This window comes from Bos grunniens, chromosome 1 (assembly GCF_055505025.1).
Source record: "Bos grunniens cultivar Pamir isolate PY7600 chromosome 1, Bosgru_T2T1.0, whole genome shotgun sequence".
Classification (NCBI taxonomy): Eukaryota; Metazoa; Chordata; class Mammalia; order Artiodactyla; family Bovidae; genus Bos; species Bos grunniens.
The window spans coordinates 90665679-90681223 of NC_141165.1; the positions used below are offsets into that span (position 1 = coordinate 90665679).

The following is a 15545-nucleotide window of genomic DNA, read 5'->3' on the forward strand; positions in this document are numbered from 1 at the left end:
GAAAACTCCACACCCCTCTCAGAAGAGTGTGTGGTGAAACTCATTTGTTTGTTTTTTTCATAAAAGAACTGAATTCCTTTTGTGGGGGATTGCTTTTAAATTATGTGAAACAACGCTTCCGGAAGGCCCAAAACAGAAGCTGAAATGATCAGACCAAGGATTACCAGCTAAATGGAGAATATAAATAGTTGAGAGACAAGGTGGGCCCTATTGAAACAGGAAAGGGAAATGCAAAGGGGCTGGTGAAGGAAGCAGCAGACAGATGGTGAGAGTGGTGAGAGAAGAAAGAAAAGCTGAGGCAAGAATGAGGGCTCTTTGCAAAGACGGCTTGAGGCCTGATGGAAGGGGCGGCAGTGTGATGAGTGCAGGAGATCAGTGTGAGTCAACAGCACAGGCGGTTTGGAAGTGACTTGGTCAGAACATCAAAGCACAATAGGCCAATGAGAAAAAGTGAATGAACTCTTGCACTAACCAACCCCTCTCCCACGCACCAAAAACCCCCTAAGACGACAACAACAAAACCGAGAAGATAGAATTTGGTGTCTGGAGAAATGCTTGTTTGTGGGGGAAACTGTAAATATAAAGTGGGAGCACTGGTAAATAGGAACAAAGACCACACGTTCAAACAACAAGCAGCCACTTTCCTAATTAAAAAATAAACAAATAAATACAAAATTAAAAAACCTCAATGTCAATTTAAAAAGTAATTATTATATACAAAAAAAGATACAAGAAAATAAAAAATCAGTCTTAATTCTATTCCTTTAATCTCACAAACTCTTCATAGTTTTTATATATACTACATATCTGAAATCCTATAGTATGTTATTTATTACATAATGAACACATTTCTATACCACCAAATGTTCTTTTTTTCAAATAATTTATAATGACTGCTTGGTATTTCGCTGTCGGTATGTATCATACTTAATTTAGCCAATTCCTTTCTGTTGGACATGGAGCCTGTTTCAAATTTTTCATATTATGAAAATCGCTGCGCTGAACTTCCTTGATATCCCAGGTGGCTCAGTGGCCAATGCAGGAGACTCAGGAGAAGCCAGTTTGATCCCTGGGTCAGGAAGATCCCCTGAAAGTAGAAAATGGTAACCCAGTCCAGTATTCTTGCCTGGAAAATTCCATGGACAGAGGACCCTGGCAGGCTACAGTCCCTGGTGTTGCAAAGAGTCAGACACAACTGAGCACAGCACAGCAGAACTTCCTTAGGGTTAAATCTTTACACTTACTAATGATCATTTCCTTAGCATAACTTTAGGCATGGAAATTGTTAAAGTGTAAGAACATTTTAAAACTTTTAATATGCATTGCCAAATTGCCCTCCAGAAAGGGTGTACCCATTGACACTGTCACAACCATGTATACGAGAGCTTTGGCAAAGTCATATTTTCTGAAGGATGGAAGAAAGTTCCCAGAAACAAAATTTTGACTATGAGCTTTTGAATCTAGCCTGTTCTACTTGCTGGCCATAGACCTCAGGCAAGTCATTTAACCTCCTAAACCTCAGTTTCCCCACTGTATTGTGATAAAACCTAACTAAAGTTTTTGACAGGCTTAAACAAAACAATATCAGATCAGATCAGATCAGTCGATCAGTCGTGTCCAACTCTTTGCGACCCCATGAATCGCAGCACGCCAGGCCTCCCTGTCCAAATGCTTAGTACCACGACTGATAACATTGTAAATCCTGAGGAAACAGTAAAGGGCAGTCCTCAGAATGACTTTTATCCTAGGGTTTCACTCGGAAATCTTCCAAGAATATGGAATGAGGCTCCAAGGTGAAGGAATGGAGGTCCCAGGAGACACTGAAGGAGGGTGTCGGGATCACCCCAGAGTTGGCTCATAACCAGGGTCACAAAAAGCCTTCTGAATGAGAAACCTGACTGAATCTAAAATCATGGACTAATGGAGGTGCAGTTTAGCAGTGCAGCTCCGTGAGGCAGACACAACCAGCACTTTCATACTAATGGACAGGGAGGAAATGAAAGCATCACAGAAATCTCACCCTTCGCTACGAGGCCCAGCTGCTCAGCAGACCCTTTACAAATCTGGGGGAAATTACAAAAGGACCATTACAAGCCCTGAGACGTGTAAGCCATCAGAGTCACTTTATAATGCCACCCATACAATATCAGGAATAATGACCTCAGAAGAAAGAGGGAGGGAGAAAGCAAAGGAAGGGAAGAGGAGGAAGAGAAGGGGGAAGGGAGTGGAGGGCAAAAAAGAACCAAAGTATACAGACCAGATGAATGTGTCCCACTGTATTGGCCCCAGGAGGGTCTTGTTAAGGGGGAAGTGGCCCCAAAGATGTACAAGTTAGAAGTGGGCAGGTGAGACCTCTTGACAGATACTTGAATGAAGACAAGGATGCACAGTGAAACTGAGAAGTAAAACAAAGGACATGAGATTTGAAGAAATATGAAAGGAGAGGAAGATGTCTAGAAACCTTCAAGAAGATCCAAGGGTTAAAGGGCACTGCAGGTACTTGGCTGCCCAGTGCAGAGCCCCATGGAAAAGTGCCTTCTCATGACACTGTGGACATGAGCAAACCACCCACAACTGCACTGCAGGGAAGGGCATTAAGAAGGGTTCAACCTCACCTATTTAACACCTTCTCATTGATGTGGCTTGATTTTACCAAATTAGGCAGGGACATGGAGAAGGAAATGGCAACCCATTCCAGTATTCTTGCCTGGAGAATCCCAGGGACAGAGGAGCCTGGTGGGCTGCCGCCTATGGGATCGCACAGAGTCGGACATGACTGAAGCGACTTAGCAGCAGCAGCAGCAGCAGGCAGGGACAGGAGTAGACTGGGAGGATAGGAAAGGAGGAGAGCAGGAAGGGGGGTAAGGCAGGCAATTAGTCGCCATCACAGCTGTTCCAAGGGGGACTCAGAGATGTAAGAGACGGGCCCTTCCTTTAAAGAGTTCCAAGTCCAGATAGGAAGATAAAATCCCTTGGTATGAAAATGCAAACATATAGGCTAAATGGCCAGACAAGAATAAAAGATGTAGAGGGGTATGGGCTGTGGCAGGACAAAGCTAGGAAAGCTTCCTGGTGTAGAAGGCCTGGATGGGATCTGGATGGGGGTTGAGAAGAGGGGCATTTTATACTGGGGAACTAAGCAGCTGGGGCAGGACTGAGAAAGCATGTCACGGGAGACTTGGTGACGTGTACCACTGTTCGAAAGAGGTAGGACAGTAAAATGGAAAGTAAATTGTTCCTCTCACTCACTGGGAGTCCTAACACCTCAGTTTTCTCACCTCTGAAGTCAAGATAACAATGTCCTTTCGGGGTTGTTGCAGGATGAAAAAATAATATGAATAGAGTACTAATACCATTACCGGCACCTGAAAAGTGTTTAGAAAGTGATAGATAAGTTTATTATATTACTACTCCTAGACATAACAACACAGCATAGAAATAAAGGGACAGGAGAATGAAAATCTAAAAAGCAAGCTGAAGATATCCAGAAATGAAAATGTTCACATTAAAAAGATGCAACGTAAGGGGTGTTAAAAATTAAGGCATGGATTACAGTGGGACTACTTAATGTGTGGTCCATGGATCAGATTACCAGCATCAGTTTGGGAGCTGTAAAAGGTGGACCTTTGTCTTCTCCCCAGACTTACTAACTCAGAACTTCTAGGGGTGGAGCTCAATAATCTGCATGTTAATAATATTGTTTTTGCTGTTCAGTCACCCAGTGGTGTCCAACTCTTTGTGACCCCATGGACTGAAGCATGCCAGGCCTCCCTGTCCTTCACCATCTCCCGAAGTTTGTCCAAGTTCATGTCCATTGCATCAGTGATGCCATCCAGGCATCTGATCCACTGACGCCCTCTTCTACTTCTGTCCTCAATCTTTCCCAGCATCAGGGACTTTTCCAATGAGTCGGCTGTTCGAATCAGATGACCAAAATACTGGAGCTTCAGCTTCAGCATTAGCCCTTCAAACGGGTATTCAGGGTTGATTTCCCTTAAGATTGACTGGTTTGATTTCCTTTCTGTCAAAGGGACTTTCAGGAGTCTTCTCTAGCACCACAGTTTGAAGGTATCAATTCTTTGTCGCTCTGCCTTCTTTACAGTCCAGCTTTCACAATATAATATATTATTTCCAAAGAAACTGTGGAAAGAAGAGGTTAGCTCAAAGTAGATATGCCTGACTTCAGTTAGTTTTGTCCTCAAAACTAATCTTTTCACTTGTGCATGAGGGTTATTAATTTATAAAAAGAATCTTAGAGATTCTATAAGGAAAGTAACAGTATAGAAAAGAATTAATACTCAATCTTAATTATAGTAGTAGAAAATAGCCACAGTAAGTAGAATAAAGTTACGGTAGTTTATGTTATTTAATCATGATAATTAAATTCTAAAAAACCTTTATGTTTTTAGAGCTTTGAAGATTTGAGAATTGTAAACATAAAATGATTCATTCAATTCACAAAACAACCCTTTTGTGGTAGGTACTCTTGTCATTGCCAGTGTATAGATGAGCAAAATGAGACATGGAGAGGTATCTAAGCCTAAAGGGCTAATAACTGGCAGAGTCAGGATCTGAACCTAGGTCGTGAGACTCTAAATCCACACTTCTAGCCGCTAGTCTGTGCTGCTTCACCCCCACCATAATTTATTTAACCTCTACGTTATTATTGGACACACAAGTTTTTTCTAGTGTTTCACTGTCATTAATAAACACTGTGAAGAACATATCTGGGTATAAGTTTTTAACCATATTTCTGATCATTTCTTTAGGACAGAAATTCTGAAACTGAAATCCTTGGTCAACCTTGATCAACAATTTAAAGGCAGTTATTTTACAGACATTATGTTATAAGAATAGCCATTTCCTCACTGCACCAGCATTATCTTTACAGTCTTAGTATTTTTTTTTTTGGCTGCACCATGCAGTATATGGGATCTTAGTTCCCTGACAAGGGATGGAACCTGCGCCTCCTGCACTGGAAGCACAGAGTCTTAACCACTGGACCGCCAGGGGAGTCCTCAGTCTTGGTATTCTTGATCAACAAATTGGTATATCACTTTAAAAAAATTCTTACTTCTTTTATTAAGTAAAGTTAAAATATTTATATATGTTCACCTACTATGTGCTTTTCCTCATTTGAAAACTCTTACTATCCTTTGCTCACTTTTTTGAATCCATGGTTTTAAATTCTATGAGCTCTTTCAATATTGAAACTTTTAACCATCTGGCATACTTGCTGCAATAGTTTTTAGTTTATTTTCCTTTTAATTATGACTTTCTATATATGTGTTTTAAATGTTTATGTAATAAAATCTAACAAAATTTTCCTTTATGATTTTCTGTTACTTTTTCACTTTGAAAGAACTTCCTAATTCTTGTAAAATATCCTCTGCTTTCCTCCTTCACCTCCAAAAATAGAAACTTTCCAAACCTCAAGTTTTAACTTGAGGTTACTCTTCTGAGTATATTTACAGTAAGAAGGGGCGGCAGAGGGTTAGATGGTTAGATAACATCACTATCTCAATGGACATGAATCTGAGTAAACTCCGGGAGATGGTGGAGGACAGACGAACCTGGAGTGCTGCAGTTCATGGGGGTCACAAAGGGTTGGACATGACTTAGCAACTGAAACACAGTAACAGTAGTAAGAAGTTCATTTTTTTTTTTTCAGAAAGCTAAGCAAGCCATGTGTGTTCATTTTTTTTTTTTTTTTCCAGTTGGACCTCCTTTGAGTTCCACTAAACACGCACAGGACTGGGAGACAACCAGAAAATAGGACGAGGAGAGGGCTAGCAATGGAGTCAGGAGAATTAATCAGCTCTGTCATTTACAGCTGTGCTTCCTCTGGCAAGTCACTCTACCTTTCAGTGCACTAGTTTTCTTATTTGCAAATGGAGATGATGACACCTGTCCTGCCCATCTCCCTCATTTATCTTGTGAGATATTCTGAGGATCAAATGTGTTAATGATACAAGAGTGCTTTGTCAGTCACTGACTACTACACCAGCCTATATATTAGACTTGTTCACTCAGTAATCTCCTCCAGTATACCAGGTAATATGCTGGATTCTGGGGTTTCAATGTTAAATAAGACACGCTGTCTATGCTTGATGACCTTGAACAATGTGTATTAGCTCAGTTAAGTCCTTTAATAATCAATGAGGTAGATAATATTAATAACCCCAGTTTATAGATAAGGAAACTGGGACATAAAGAGGTTGAACAACTTGTCTAAAGTTACACAATCAGTAAGGTGTCGAACGGGGAGATAATCCAGGCAATCTAACGATAGAGCCCAGACTTTCAACCAATGTACTGCACTGCCTCTCCAAAGACAAGGCTGAAAATTGGCTGACAATTGCACAGAGCCAAACTTTAGCTGAAATATTTTAATTTTTAAGCGTGCAGAAAGAGAAGGGCACCTGGCTTCCTCACTACCTTCTCCTCCTGGCCTCTCAACTGGGAAACACTAAGGACAGAAGGGTCCCTGTGGGCAGTGGCTGCGGGTGATGAGCAGACTGGGACCTGAGCCTGAAGGTGCTCATGAGCTGACAGACTTGTGCTCTGAAGCTGCGCTGGAGACCCTCGGCTTGTGTGTTCCCCTCTCACCAGCTCTCTCAGATCAGCTGGCACTCCCTCCTCTCCCTGGGAACCATCTTCCACAGAGGCTACCAGACTGGAGGTCTGGGTAACACATCTGGCGTCTCTGAGTGAATGGTGGCAACTCAGTGTCTGACACGCAACTGGAGCTCAACTGAAGCTTGTTGAACTGAACTATGTCAAATTATAGAATATTTAGAAAGACTGAAGAAATGATCATTCTTTCAACCATCAATCTCTATTATGAGCAGAAAAATAAAACTTTTTCCCCCCTCAGTATAAGCAGTTCACCATTATTAGGGGGAACAACTAGAGTCTCTTTGAGCTTGCTTCTTTTTTTCTACATGAAAAACAATTTAAATAAGAAACATGCACGTCAGGAACTCCAGCAACAAAAACATGGATGAAAGAAGTCAAATAACTCCATTTTGCTATTTGATAGTAATTTTGCTTGTGTGTATTGAAAGATTTGTTGAAAGAAGAATATCTAAAATTAGCTTCCTCTCAGCAGGTATCATATTACCTTTGCCCCCATCACTGATAAGCATTCCCTGAAGGTGGAGGAAAACAGGTTTCCAACCAGTTCCCGGGGAGAAGGGGTGGTGTGTGTGTGAATCAGTCACAGATAAGAAATACATAAAAGTCAATTAATTCAGGTTACTTAAACAAAGAAATCCTCATTCATCTTACTTTTTCCATGTAAGCCCCAGAGATGAGCTGCGGCAAAGGATACAGGCCAGGTAAGCAGCTAACAAATGCCAAGCACTGTATTAAGCACTTTTCATATCTAGTCCATAAGGAAATATTACCTCAGTTTTACAGATATCAAAGGGATTTGTTGTTGTTATTAATATTTAGTCACTAAGTTGTATCCAACTCTTTTGCAACCCCACGGACTCTAGTCCACCTGGCTCTTTTGTCCATGGAATTTTCCAGGCAAGAACACTGGAATGGGTTGTCATTTCCTATTCCAAGCGATCTCCCCAGCTCAGGGATCAAACCTGCATCTCTTGTGTCTCCTGCATTGGCAGGCAGATTCTTTACCACTATGCCACCTGGGATATCCACCAGTAAAAGCTGAGGCTCACAGAGCTTAGATACATTGCCCAAGGTCACAGAGATGGGAAGTCCACTTTTAACCAAACTCTAGACCATCCATGGCAGAGGCAGACCGTTTTTCCCCTTCATTTCACATTTTGCCACCTTACTCCTTGAAAGTGAAAGTCATTCAGCCCTGTCCGACTCTTTGTGATCCCATGGAATAGTCCATGGAATTCTCCAGGCCAGAATACCGGAGTGGGTAGCTGTTCCCTCCTCCAGAGGATCTTCCCAACCCAGGGATCAAACTGGGGTCTCCTGCATTGCAGCAGATTCTTTACCAGCTGAGCTACCAGGGAAACACCTTATTCCTTCAGTTCAGTTCAGTCACTCAGTCGTGTCCGACTCTTTGCGACCCCATGAATCACAGCACGCCAGGCCTCCCTGTCCTTCACTAACTCCTGGAGTTCACCCAAACTCATGTGCATCGAGTAGGCGATGCCATCCAGCCATCTCATCCTCTGTTGTCCCCTTCTCCTCCTGCCCCCAATCCCTCCTAGCATCAGAGTCTTTTCCAATGAGTCAACTCTTCACATGAGGTGGCCAAAGTACTGGAGTTTCAGCCTCAGCATCAGTCCTTCCAATGAACACCCAGGACTGGTCTCCTTTAGAATGGACTGGTTGGATCTCCTTGCAGTCCAAGGGACTCTCAAGAGTCTTCTCCAACACCACAGTTCAAAAGCATCAATTCTTCGGCACTCAGCTTTCTTCAGAGTCCAACTCTCACATCCATACATGACTACTGAAAACACCATAGCCTTGACTAGATGGACCTTTGTTGGCAAAGTAATATCTCTGCTTTTGAATATGCTATCTAGGTTGGTCATAACTTTCCTTCCAAGGAGTAAGCGTCTTTTAATTTCATGGCTGCAATCACCATCTGCAGTGATTTTGGAGCCCCCAAAAATGAAGTCTGACACTGTTTCCACTGTTTCCCCATCTATTTCCCATGAAGTGATGGAGCCAGATGCCATTATCTTCGTTTTCTGAATGTTGAGCTTTAGGCCAACTTTTTCACTCTCCTCTTTCAGTTTCATCAAGAGGCTTTTTAGTTCCTCTTCACTTTCTAACCTTATTCCTTGGCCCTGCCTAATTTAAAGTCGGTGCATCTCTCTGTCTTCAAGTAATCAGACAGTTGTTCAAGCAGCTGAATCCAAAAGAAAAGAATTCAATCAGCATTCCCCAGGATCCACATTTGGAGGGAACAGGCATAAAGCTCCTAGCAACTTTTCAGTAAACACTATCATCCACATCTGGATTATTTTCAGTCTTATGAATGGATGATGTGGCTACCCAAACTACACTGTATTATAAAGTATGTGTGTGTGTGTGTGTGTGTGTGTGTGTGTGTGTGTGTGTGTGTATTTCTGTGTGTGTGTTAGTCACTCAGACTCTTTGCAACCCCATGGGCTGTAGCTCACCGGGCTCCTCTGTCCATGGCACTCTTCAGGCAAGAATACTGGAGTAGGTTGCCATTCCCTTCTCCAGGGGATCTTCCCAACTCAGGGATCGAATCTGGGTCTTCTGCATTGCAGGTGGATTCTTTACAGTCTGAGCCAATAGGGAAGCCTGTATTATAAGGTAGGGAGCACTTAAATCCTCTAATTCTCATTGGCTTTAATAAACATGCTTCAGCCAGAGGTTATTGGATTGTGGGAGGACACTTGAGAAAAGAGAAGGAAAAATTCAGTCATGCTAATGTCAGGCAAGAGTTGCACCAAAAGTATCAGACATAAGCAACCTTTATATGTGCCACTTTATGACAATGGCAAATGAATGAAGTCTAATGTTCATCCACCTGGAACTAAAAGCCTCCCAGAAATGAGAGAAAGAGAGAGAGAGAAAAGGAAAGAGACAGGGAGAATGAATAAGTGAAACTCATTACGGATGAACTAGACCTTCCTGATCCTATCAAAGTTATGAGATGAAAGGTGTCAAAAGGTCTCTTAAATCAAAAAGACAGCTTTTTGGAGATACCAATCATTAAGTCCTCAGCATATAAACTAAATATCTGATTCCCAGTCCTGCTTGACACCTGGCTTCCTTTTGTTTATCCTAGGAACACCTGGATGACAGTACCAAAGGATGACAGACCAGAATCCCACTGCTGTCAACTAGTAAGTAATTGAGTTCTGTGGCATCTACCTTGCAGTTGTCTCAAGCACTTGTCTCCTTTTCTTCATGGTTCAGGCCATCATCACTATCATCTGAATGGCTATAATCTCTTTAAATGATTGGTTTAGTTGCTAAGCTGTGTCTGACTCTTGCGACCCCATGGACTGTAGCTTGCCAGGCTCCTCTGTCCATGGGAATTCTCCAGGCGAGAATACTGGAATGGGTTGCCATTTTCTTCTCCAGCTTTAAATGACTGCTCTGCTCCAAACTTAATCCCCTTTCACCCAGCATCCACATCCAGCCAGAATAACTGTGCTCTAAATAAAACTGCTCCCTAAGTCACTTCTTTATGTAAAACCCTCCAGTGGCTCCCTTAGCCCTAGGATAAAAAATAACAGCCAGCAACAAGTGGGTGCATAATCTGTGCCAGGTACTCCATGACTTAACCTCAGTTCCTGCAACAACCTTATGAGAGATATACAACCTTCATTACCATTACTTATTACCAAATAAGTAATTATTATTTATTTATTACTAAGTGACTTGATCAAGACCCCACGGCTGGAAAGTGGCAGAACCACGATGCATACCTGGGACTGTCTGACCTCAGAGCACATGCTTTAACCACAATGCTATCAGTGTGATGGCATGCAGGTTCTGTGACCTGGCATGTCTGCCACTCCAGCCTCATCTCTTAATGAGCCCCTCTTTGTTCCTCATGCCTCAGCTCTTCGAGCCAGTTGCACGTCCTGGACCTTGACACTCTGTTTCATGCCTGTTTGTTCTGGCACATGAATTCCTCTTCTAGAAAGCCCTCTTCCCTTTGTCTATCTTTTGGAATGTCTCATCTTTCAAGATTCAGCTCAAGTATTAACTCCTCCATGAACCTTTTCCGGCAGAAATGACCACTCCTTTCCCTTGTGTATCACTGTTCTCTACTTATGCTTCCATTACAGCAACCACAATACTTCCCCACCCTTACACAGATGAGGACGACTCTCTCCTCTTAGACTTCTATGAAGTCTCATCATCTTACTAATCCATCTTACCCACAGTATCTCACAGAGTGCTAGGCACATTGAAGGTTCACCGTCAATGTTGAATGAATAAAAATATTTGTTTGCACATGAAATATGATGCCTGGTCAAAGCTCACCATGCCATTACATTGTGAGATTTATGTTAATTTTACTTTATTGCATCAATGCAATTAGCAATTTTTTTCTTTACCTAACAACTGTATATGAAACTTGAAGAGATACATGCAGCTTTAGGGCAACTAAAATCAAAGCAGTGGATAGGAGTGGAGAGAAGACACTGTAGCTGACCTGCCGCACCTGTTTTCACCTGGGAAAGTATTCAGTGACAATAATGAGCTATCACCACACAAGCCAAATTTGGTATGGGAGTTATGCACATATCTACCTCAGCAGTGTGATGATTCACATTTGAAGCACAATGCATACATTTTATTGTGCACAATAAAATAAACTGACAGACTAAAATTAATCTAATACAATTTGTAAAGTTTAAAAAGAAAAAAAAAGAAAAGCAAGAACATCAGCAATGGAAAACCATGACCAACTCAGGACAGTACAAACGATGCTGTGATAACAAAGCATCTCTCCCAAATTCCAAAAATGTCAGCTCTACATCTGTACATATGCAGTATTGCAAACACTACATCTGCCTTCGTGATTGTTGTTATTGCTGTTCAGTCGACCAGTTGTATCTGACCCTTTGTGACCTCCTGGCTGCCCAGGCTTCCCTGTCCCTCACCATCTCACCAAGTTTGCCCAACTTCATGTCCACTGCATCGGTGATGCCATCCAGCCATCTCATCCTCTGACGCCCTTTTCTCCTTCTGCCCCCAATCTTTCCCAGCATCAGGGACTTTTCCAATGAATCGGCTGCTTGCATCAGAAGACCAAAATAACAAAATGCCTTCTTGATTACTGGCAACCAAATGGAATTCCTAACTGATTCTGATCCTGCCTCAAAGCCACCTACACCCCCAACATTTCCACTTACTCCCGAATCTCAGCTCAAGGGAAACTTCCTTGAGAAAGCCTTCCCTGATCTCTAGGGTAGTCTATATACACCCTCAAAGACCTTTATTTCTTTCCTTGACAAAGGTTATCTTAGTTTATAATTACATATATTCAATACTCAGTTATCTTACTACTGGTTGCCTCCCTGAAGCATCTATAAACCCCAGGAGATCAGAGACCTTGCCTGGTTTCATTTATCAACTTTCCCTCAGTGACTGGGACATAGCCAGGCACTCTGCAAACATTTTGAATGCATAAGTGAATGATGAATGGATTCCTTCACCTCTTATTTGTTTATTGCCTTGTTCTAAGAACTGTACCTGATTCCTTACCAGTCTCAAGGTGGTACTCAAACCATTCCTCTTCATTATTCCCCCACCTTACCACAAGGCTCAGTCCTTATTTTCTAATCTTCTCTCCCAATCCCCTCTTCAAAACGGTTCTTAAAAGTGGCAGTTTCTATCCAACCTGAATTTCCTGAACTGTGTGGGGTCAAGGTCACGCAACATGAAAAAATGAACACAGCAAAGGAAAACATCGTGATGGGAGTAGCTATTAGGTTATTTTAAATAGTCTACACAACTCCTAAAAAAACAAAACCCATTAATTCAGTAAAAATAATTTTTTTTTATTTTTTTAAATTTTATTTTATTTTTAAACTTTACATAATTGTATTAGTTTTGCCAAATATCAAAATGAATCCATCACAGGTATACATGTGCTCCCCATCCTGAACCCTCCTCCCTCCTCCCTCCCCATACCATCCCTCTGGGTCGTCCCAGTGCACTAGCCCCAAGCATCCAGTAAAAATAATTTAAACCACTTCTATTTTATCACAAAGACAAAAGTGGCTTGATTTGTTGATTTTTTTCCACTTCCAAATGTTTTGTCCTTGCATAGAAAAAGCCTTGGAAAGTAGTTACTTGTGCTGGTTGTCAGCAAGCCGACTGTGTGGTCTCCCAGCCACATCATCTGGGGGTCCTTCCTAAATGACAGGGCCTGTCTCCAGAATTCTCCTCTTCAGGGTCTTGATCTGCTCCCCCCCTTCTAATCCCCTAATCCCCTCTAATTCCTTCTTCTATCCCTTCCCCTTTCCTCTTGACTACCACAAAGCTATGTCTTGAGCCCCTTCACCTATATAAAAATCCACCCTATTAGGTTCCTACTAATGAAAAATCCTATGCCTGTTTCTTTGCTGGTCCTGGGTGGAGGCCACAGAAGTAATGAGAGGTGTGACTGGCAAAGCTCTGCTTTCAGGAACAGGAACTAGTGAAGTGTTAGCTTTTGGAAGTCTAGAGCATTTCAGGAAATTTCCTTCATAAATTTTCATTCTACCAGACTACTTAAATTGCATTTGGAAAGTCCAGTTTAAGGAAGATAACTGGTAGTATAAAATTCTTCAGGGACCCTTCCCCAAAGCTCCTTTCTTCAAATCTCTGGGAGAGTTAAGGCAAGTAAAAGAAATGTCCTCTTGGCAGTGGACTCACTACCCCAAGGGCTACTCTGGTGAAAGAGACGTTTAAAGAGATCAGGGGTGGGGCCAGCAAGGAACCCTAGACATTAAGGGATGCGGGCGGTGGCGGTGACGTCATTTTCTTTGGATACTTTTTTAGGCAGGAGGTGAGATAAAGAATCAAAAGGAGGGGACGGAAGAAGTAGGGTGGAAAAAGATATGGGTTAAAAAACAAGCGGGTATAAGTAGACACAAATGCTAGTATAGGAATATCTCTTGAAGTTACATATTTTTTTATAAACCATGTATTGAAACTACAATTTTAAAAAATAAATAGTAAAAGACTACCAAACTGGTACTTCTTTTTTCTTCCTAAGAAATATGGTGTATGGTGAAAAGGCCTGGGGACTGACACCTTAATTGGGGTCAGTGAGGCTAGGTCCCCAAGGCAGCTGGAAGCTTGGGCCAAGTATCCTGAGAGGGGACTCATGGCCCATGAGGATGGATTCTGACACAGTACCCTTCCATATGCATATACTCCAGAAAACTGCCTGTTCCCTGTTGCCACACGGACAGGGAATACTTTCTGACCATGGTCACAGGCAGAAACAAGGCGGAGGCAGAAGACGGCACCCCACAGCCGTGTCTTGGTACGCACGCACTCCCGTGTATCTAAGAGGGTGACCCACTGCCGCTTCTGAGGAGCGGTAAGCCTTGGGTCCTGTAAGCTGGACCCTGACGTCCCCCGTGCCCTACGCTCAGCGTCCCCAGGGCTGAGCTGGTCCAGCTTGCGCCCTTCGCTTAGCCCCCTGCCCGCGACCCCCAGATCCTCCATTCCGCCTCCCCACCCGGGCCCTTTCTGCCCGCCCTCCTCGCGGTCGGTGGTCCTACCTGGTGTCCCGGCTCGGGCTCCCTCACTCCGGGCAGCGCCGGCCCGTCGGCCGTGGGTCTCCACGAGGCGCGCTCAAGACGGCCCGTGGGGCCCACTCGCGATGGCAAGGTCACTGGCTCGGAGAGGCGCCAGTCCTCGGGTCCTGCCGAAGCAGCCCCCGCAGACCCTCTGGACCGCCGCCGCGGCCCCTGCCTCGGAGCTCCGCCCCTCTGGCGCCCGCCCCCTGGGGGTCCCCAACTGCAGAGCCTAGCTCTGCTCCACTCCTCTGGCGGGGTGCTCGCTAACCCTCCACCCGGCAGCCCTGGTTCCCTCACCGGCTTCCCAGTCGTGCTGAGCTGAGTCCCCGGGACCCCGGCGCCGAGGACCGCGCGTCGGGTCTGGTTCTCCCGGCCACGGGCCACGCTCTCGCCTCCTGTGCTGTTCTTTCCGGTGCTACCTTGGGGTTCTCGGACCCCAGATCCAGCTCCTCAGGTCGGAAAGAACCCCTCTTCCCTCCTTCTCCTTGGAGATGCAGAGAAGTTTAAGAGGTTGGGGGCTTACGACTCTGCCAACCTTCTCTGTACTAGAGTGGGGAACTTTTTTTTTTTTCCGATGAAAGGCCGGAGAGTCAAGGTAAAATAAATACAAATCGTGGACCAAAATTCTTACTCATTCTGCAGGACTCAGTTCTAAGCTGCAGAAACTCCTCGGTGTTTGCAGGCAGCTCCCTCCTTCCACTCTCTTGCGCAAAAGGGCACTTCGGTCCTCCCTAGGCGGAGGCAGACAGACACCTGTTGGGTGTAATTTCCTCTGCCCGACCTGACCGTGAGCTCCTAGGAGACCGCGACCAGCCGCCCCTGCTCATTCCTGTCTCCTTCACTGGCATGGCACCTGCCACCTATCAGGGGCGTGAATACTTTATAAGTAAGTGGAAAATTAATTTCTTTTGTAGAAAGCCAGTTATTTCCTTTTATCCTCAGATAACACATACTGTTTTACGTGAGCAATTTGCTAGTCTCTATAAAGAGCCACAAGAGTTGTTATCCTCTTTGATGCAGAGGATGCATTAATTCCATTCTTGGGGAATTTTCCAGAACAAAAGATACTTATGTGTAGATGTTCATAGCAGGATCTTTTTTTACAGAATGTCATAATTTTAAAAAACCACAAAAGCAAGAAACAAAGCCAACCTTGTCAACAATAGGAAATTGGTAAAATAAAATACTTTCATATTTTGGGGTAACTTAATGAGCTATAATATAGTCGTTAAAATGATAAACATCAAGGCAGGAGTGCCTCAAAATGTTTTTAGAACAAGGAGGGAGTATTTATTTACTTATAAAGCTAAAAAAAAAAAG

General features: G+C 43.4%; 1 protein-coding gene across 3 annotated transcripts in view; it reads right to left on the minus strand.

The window, feature by feature from the left end:
- Positions 1-15073, minus strand: part of CASR (calcium sensing receptor) — an 89545-nt gene extending 74472 nt beyond the window's left edge. Inside the window, exon 1 of one of the 3 annotated variants that reach the window (XM_086403475.1) lies at positions 14857-15073. The gene's annotated coding sequence lies outside the window, so the exon portion shown is untranslated. Of the gene's footprint in view, positions 1-14207; positions 14390-14522 lie in introns of those variants that run through there. The other 2 variants (XM_086403467.1, XM_086403486.1) reach the window with 2 other exon arrangements.
- Positions 15074-15545: the final 472 nt, after the last annotated feature.